Below are 7,500 nucleotides of genomic sequence, written 5' to 3'. Positions count from 1 at the left end.
CACGGGACGCACGCGCGCGTTGGTTCTGACTGAACATTGGTGTCCTTTTGTGCGCGCAAATCGAACAGGAAAGTTGAGAGGAGAAAATCAGAACACCGTATATCTTTTAAGATTTAAGATAACAATAAAAAGACACCACCAAAAAATTTTTTTTAAATTCAAAAACAAATTTACATTGTCATTCTATTTCACAAAATTACTGAAGTGTATTGCTCGCCCGTTTAAGTGAAACATCAGGTGATATTGAAAAATTAGATGGACTTCAGACGTGACAACAAACCACACCATTTCCATGTCCTGTAGGCTGTTTCTAGGGGCACATAACTGGAATAGACTTTAGGGAGATAGTGCACACGCTTTCGTCGGTAACCTTTCGTCACTTGTAGAGCGACAAAAAAGGTCATATGACGTCATGGGCTTTTCTGGTGTGCACTGCCTTTCTTCATGACCAGTTAAAAATAAACAGGGAATCCTGACGAAAATCTGACGAACGCGGATTTGCATTACCTCCTTAATGTTCCTATGTTTTTTTCAGAACGGTACCATCAATGTTGAGGAAAGGTCTCGGAGTGCTATGAAGGCCAGTTTTCCACCCCCGATAGGTGCTGTCCTGACAGGGACAACAGACAGTGTGAGGAGCCCCCAACTGGAAGGACAGTGGACAGTCGAGGAGCCCCTAACTGGAAGGACAGTGAACAGTGTGAGGAGCCCCTAACTGGAAGGACAGTGGACAGTGTGAGGAGCCCCTAACTGGAAGGACAGTGGACAGTGTGAGGAGCCCCTAACTGGAAGGACAGTGGACAGTGGAGGAGCCCCTAACTGGAAGGACAGTGGACAGTATGGGGAGCCCCTAACTGGAAGGACAGGACAGTGTGAGGAGCCCCTAACTGGAAGGACAGTGAACAGTGTGAGGAGCCCCTAACTGGAAGGACAGTGGACAGTATGGGGAGCCCCTAACTGGAAGGACAGGACAGTGTGAGGAGCCCCTAACTGGAAGGACAGGACAGTGTGAGGAGCCCCTAACTGGAAGGACAGTGGACAGTGTGAGGAGCCCCTAACTGGAAGGACAGTGAACAGTGTGAGGAGCCCCTAACTGGAAGGACAGTGAACAGTGTGAGGAGCCCCTAACTGGAAGGACAGTGGACAGTGTGAGGAGCCCCTAACTGGATGGACAGTAGACAGTATGGGGAGCCCCTAACTGGAAGGACAGTGGACAGTGTGAGGAGCCCCTAACTGGAAGGACAGGACAGTGTGAGGAGCCCCTAACTGGAAGGACAGGACAGTGTGAGGAGCCCCTAACTGGAAGGACAGGACAGTGGACAGTGTGAGGAGCCCCTAACTGGAAGGACAGTGGACAGTGTGAGGAGCCCCTAACTGGAAGGACAGGGACAGTGTGAGGAGCCCCTAACTGGAAGGACAGGACAGTGTGAGGAGCCCCTAACTGGAAGGACAGTGGACAGTGTGAGGAGCCCCTAACTGGAAGGACAGGGACAGTGTGAGGAGCCCCTAACTGGAAGGACAGTGGACAGTGTGAGGAGCCCCTAACTGGAACGGACAGTGGACAGTATGAGGAGCCCCTAACTGGAAGGACAGGACAGTGTGAGGAGCCCCTAACTGGAAGGACAGTGACAGTGTGAGGAGCCCCTAACTGGAAGGACAGTGGACAGTATGGGGAGCCACTAACTGGAAGGACAGGACAGTGGACAGTGTGAGGAGCCCCTAACTGGAAGGACAGACAGTGTGAGGAGCCCCTAACTGGAAGGACAGTGGACAGTGTGAGGAGCCCCTAACTGGAAGGACAGTGGACAGTGTGAGGAGCCCCTAACTGGAAGGACAGGGACAGTGTGAGGAGCCCCTAACTGGAAGGACAGGGACAGTGTGAGGAGCCCCTAACTGGAAGGACAGGACAGTGTGAGGAGCCCCTAACTGGAAGGACAGTGAACAGTGTGAGGAGCCCCTAACTGGAAGGACAGTGGACAGTGTGAGGAGCCCCTAACTGGAAGGACAGGGACAGTGTGAGGAGCCCCTAACTGGAAGGACAGTGAACAGTGTGAGGAGCCCCTAACTGGAAGGACAGTGGACAGTGTGAGGAGCCCCTAACTGGAAGGACAGTGGACAGTGTGAGGAGCCCCTAACTGGAAGGACAGGACAGTGTGAGGAGCCCCTAACTGGAAGGACAGTGACAGTGTGAGGAGCCCCTAACTGGAAGGACAGTGAACAGTGTGAGGAGCCCCTAACTGGAAGGACAGTGACAGTGTGAGGAGCCCCTAACTGGAAGGACAGTGGACAGTGTGAGGAGCCCCTAACTGGAAGGACAGTGGACAGTGTGAGGAGCCCCTAACTGGAAGGACAGTGGACAGTGTGAGGAGCCCCTAACTGGAAGGACAGTGAACAGTGTGAGGAGCCCCTAACTGGAAGGACAGTGGACAGTGTGAGGAGCCCCTAACCAGAAGGACTGGCGCTGGTTGGCTAAATATCAAGACGTGCGGCGGACAAACAACCAAACCAAACACACAACTGAAAAGAGAGAATTATTCATTAATTCATTCAAAAATGCGCAAAGTATCTTTTCAGTTTCTCAAGGAGGCATCACTGCGTTCAGACAAATCCATATACGATACAGCACATCTCTCGGCACTTTCTTTCTTTATAACCCAATGCGCTTTGTCAGGCCTTGAGTTCAAAGCATGTAGGCTATGTTTGCGTATCTGTTAGAGTGGATTTATTTTATTTATGAAGATATAGCTGCTTCCATAACGCTTTGCCCAGTGTGTGTCTAGAGATATGTATGAAGCAGCTAGCTTCCTCCCCCTCACCTCCCCCCCCCCCGCCCCACCACCCTCCGCCCCCTCCCAGCCAGTTAAACGTCGGCGTTAATGTGTCCTGGCGTTCTTGGAAGACGGAAGCTGCGCGTGAAAGATGTCTAATTATTATCACCTCCACGGGCTTTTATTATTATTATTATTTTAAACTAACGGCTTGGGGGTGGGGTGGGGGGTTCGTTATTTTTAATTCATTTTATTTTACTTACTGTGGGAAGTTTACTGGTTGTCACGTCTCAGTTTGTCTCACTTTCTGTCACTCTCTCATCCTGTATCTTCTGGCATTCTCTCAATCTGTCTCTGTCTGCCTCTGTCTCTCTCTGTGTGTGTCTCTCTCAGACTTTTTTCTCTTTCATTTTCTCATTCTCTGTGTCTTTCATTTTTAGTCTCACTTTCTCTCTGTTGCTCTGTCTCTCTCTCCCCCTCTCTTTCTGTGTCTTTCTTTCTTCCTCTTTCTCTCTGTTGCTCTGTCTCTCTCTCTCCCCCTCTCTCTCTCTGTCTTTCTCTCTGTTGCTCTGTCTCTCTCTCCCCCTCTCTTTCTGTGTCTTTCTTTCTTCCTCTTTCTCTCTGTTGCTCTGTCTCTCTCTCTCTCTCTCTCTCCCCCCCTCTCTCTCTCTGTCTTTCTCTCTGTTGCTCTGTCTCTGTCTCTCTCCCCCCCTCTCTCTCTCTCTGTCTTTCTCTCTGTTGCTCTGTCTCTCTCTCTCTCCCCTCCTCTCTCTCTCTCTGTCTTTCTCTCTGTTGCTCTGTCTCTGTCTCTCTCTCCCCCCCTCTCTCTCTCTCTGTCTTTCTCTCTGTTGCTCTGTCTCTCTCTCTCTCCCCCTCTCTCTCTGTGTCTTTCTTTCTTCCTCTTTCTCTCTGTTGCTCTGTCTCTCTCTCTCCCCCCTCTCTCTCTGTGTCTTTCTTTCTTCCTCTTTCTCTCTGTTGCTCTGTCTCTGTCTCTCTCCCCCCCTCTCTCTCTGTGTCTTTCTTTCTTCCTCTTTCTCTCTGTTGCTCTGTCTCTGTCTCTCTCCCCCCCTCTCTCTCTCTGTCTTTCTTTCTTCCTCTTTCTCTCTGTTGCTCTGTCTCTCTCTCTCTCTCTCTCCCCCTCTCTTTCTGTGTCTTTCTTTCTTCCTCTTTCTCTCTGTTGCTCTGTCTCTCTCCCCCCCCTCTCTCTTTCTGTGTCTTTCTTTCTTCCTCTTTCTCTCTGTTGCTCTGTCTCTCTCTCTCCCCCTCTCTTTCTGTGTCTTTCTTTCTTCCTCTTTCTCTCTGTTGCTCTGTCTCTCTCTCCCCCCCTCTCTTTCTGTGTCTTTCTTTCTCCCTCTTTCTCTCTGTTGCTCTGTCTCTCTCTCTCTCTCCCCCTCTCTTTCTGTGTCTTTCTTTCTTCCTCTTTCTCTCTGTTGCTCTGTCTCTGTCTCTCTCCCCCCCTCTCTCTTTCTGTGTCTTTCTTTCTTCCTCTTTCTCTCTGTTGCTCTGTCTCTCTCTCCCCCCCTCTCTTTCTGTGTCTTTCTTTCTCCCTCTTTCTCTCTGTTGCTCTGTCTCTCTCTCCCCCCCCTCTCTCTTTCTGTGTCTTTCTTTCTTCCTCTTTCTCTCTGTTGCTCTGTCTCTCTCTCCCCCCCTCTCTTTCTGTGTCTTTCTTTCTTCCTCTTTCTCTCTGTTGCTCTGTCTCTCTCTCCCCCCCCTCTCTCTTTCTGTGTCTTTCTTTCTTCCTCTTTCTCTCTGTTGCTCTGTCTCTCTCTCCCCCCCTCTCTTTCTGTGTCTTTCTTTCTTCCTCTTTCTCTCTGTTGCTCTGTCTCTCTCTCTCTCCCCCTCTCTTTCTGTGTCTTTCTTTCTTCCTCTTTCTCTCTGTTGCTCTGTCTCTCTCCCCCCCTCTCTCTCTCTGTGTCTTTCTTTCTTCCTCTTTCTCTCTGTTGCTCTGTCTCTCTCTCCCCCCCTCTCCCTCTCTCTGTCTTTCTTTCTTCATCTTTCTCTCTCTCACTCTATTTCTGCTGTATCTTTTTTTCTCTCTCTGTTTTTCTTGTTATCTCTCTGTCTCTTTCTCCGTCTCTCTCTCTCTCTCTCTGGCTCTCTCTGTCTCTGTCTGTCTGTCTTTCTTGGCTTTCTTGCCATGTTAAAATGTTTATGTATTGGTTTCTCACTCTCTCTTTCTTTCTTGTTATGTTTAAAGAAAATGTTTATCTATTGGTTTACCTCTCTTTCTTTCTTGTTATGTTTAAAGAAAATGTTTATCTATTGGTTTATCTCTCTCTCTTTCTTGTTATGTTTAAAGAAAATGTTTATCTATTGGTTTACCTCTCTTTCTTTCTTGTAATGTTTAAAGAAAATGTTTACCTATTGGTTTACCTATCTTTCTTTCTTGTTATGTTTGAAGAAAATGTTTATCTATTGGTTTCTGTCTCTCTCTTTCTTGTTATGTTTAAAGAAAATGTTTATCTATTGGTTTATCTCTCTCTTTTTCTTGTTATGTTTAAAGAAAATGTTTATCTATTGGTTTATCTCTCTCTTTTTCTTGTTATGTTTAAAGAAAATGTTTATCTATTGGTTTATCTCTCTCTTTTTCTTGTTATGTTTAAAGAAAATGTTTATCTATTGGTTTACCTCTCTTTCTTTCTTGTTATGTTTAAAGAAAATGTTTATCTATTGGTTTATCTCTCTCTTTTTCTTGTTATGTTTAAAAGAAAATGTTTATCCATTGGTTTATCTCTCTCTTTTTCTCTTGTTATGTTTGAAGAAAATGTTTATCTATTGGTTTATCTCTCTCTTTTTCTTGTTATGTTTGAAGAAAATGTTTATCTATTGGTTTCTCTCCTCTCTCCAATCTCTCCCTTTCTTGTAATGTCCTTCCTTCTTTCTGACTCTCTCTCTCTCTCACACACACACGCACTCCGCACCACTCACCCACCCCCCCCACACTCGCTACACACACGCACACACCACACACACCTCCCACACCACACACGTACGCGCGCGCTCACACACACACACACACCACACCGCTCACCTCACCCTACCCCTGTCTCTCACACACACCACCCACACACACCACACTCTCACACACCACACACCTGTCTCTCTCCTCCTCCTCCCTGTCTTTCTGTACCCTGTGTCCTCTGTGATTGGCATGAGTTGTCTGACTGACCCTCCTGCTCCACCTGACATGTGTCATACTGCTGCTCTCTGTTGCTGCTGCTCAGCCCTCTCTGGGATTTGCTATTGATCCATTGGAATGCCTGTCTCTCCTCACACCACTACACACACCACACACACACACACACACAACACACACCACACACACCACACACACCACCCCTCTCTCCTCTCTCTCTTCTCTCTTCTCTGTTGCTGTCTGTCTGTCTCTCTCGTCGCTGTCTGTCTGTGTCTGTCCACCTGCTTCTCGTTCTTTATCTCTGTTCCTCTATGTTTCTCGGTTTTGCTGCTGTGTTTCTCTCTGTCTCTTCTCTCTCTCCTCTCCTTCTCTCCGCTCTCTCTCTCTCTCTCTCTCTTCTTTACGAACACACGCTGTCATCATTCAACTGTCAGCACCTTGCTCACAATTTGAATAGTGCCGTCTTATGCTAAATATACTTCGTAAATGTCTCTATTTGCACCAACCATTGTGCTATGATGCACCCTAACTCCGAATGCACACTCAAGCCAGATAGACCTTTAATCGTTTGGCATACTCTGGCACGCATGCTGGAAATATCTCCCAAACACCTCAACCCTTTTCCACCACGACATTCAAGAACTTGGACGTCTGCGTTCAACCTCGAATTTGTTAATATTGTCACTGACATCCTACACTTGTCAAATCCCAATAGTTGAATCGTATCATCGTCCATACATTTTTTTCAGATCTGAATGTGTTCTCCTCAGTGTACATAAACTAACAAATCAAACTTGTCTGTCATGTCAATTCGTACTTTCATGTATTCAAACTGTACTATCCTCCCAACTCTTTTTTCTTCGCACCGACATTCTTACATCTCTCTCTCTCCTCCCCCTCTCTTTTCTCTCTCTCTCTCTCTCTCTCTCTTTCATAATAGTCCTTCTCCTCTCTCTATTACCCTCGCCTAGTTCTATTTTTATGTCCTTACTCTGTTTTAAATTTTATCATTCTTCTCTCTCTCTCTCTCCTCTCTCTCTCTCTCTCTCTCTTGTGTGTGTGTGTTGTGTGTTGTGTTGTGTGTGTTGTCTGTTTGCTGTGTGTGTGCTGTGTTGTTCTCTCTTCCGTTTCGTACAATTAACTGTTTGTTCCTCAGTTTGACGCTGTCTTTACATTATACCTGTATTAAGTATAACACATTTATATCGTATTTTGTGGCTCTAATCAACGGCAGTTGTAATCGGCCAAAGTGCTAATGTTCACCGTTGGAAATAAATAAAGTTCATTTATTCATTCATTCATTCATTCATTCTCTGCTCTCCCTTCTCTCTCTGCCTCTGCTCTCTCTCTCTCTTCTCTTCTATATAATATAATTAATAATCTAAAATGTATTTATACGTCAATCTTGTCATCATGCATCCAGTCATTCACACTCTGCTAACTCAACTGGAACTATGACATGAAAGGCAGGGAAGGGAGGCTATTTTGAAAGTAGTTTAAGGCCAACTAAAGAGCTATGTGGACTTGACGAAGCTGAGAGTTCATCCAATTGCAAGGTCCAGAGACAGGAATGACGCGGCCATTAGTCCGAGAGTT

The sequence above is a fragment of the Babylonia areolata genome, chromosome 21 (genome assembly GCF_041734735.1).
Source record: "Babylonia areolata isolate BAREFJ2019XMU chromosome 21, ASM4173473v1, whole genome shotgun sequence".
NCBI lineage: Eukaryota > Metazoa > Mollusca > Gastropoda > Neogastropoda > Buccinidae > Babylonia > Babylonia areolata.
Note: the sequence above shows the minus strand (reverse complement) of the source record.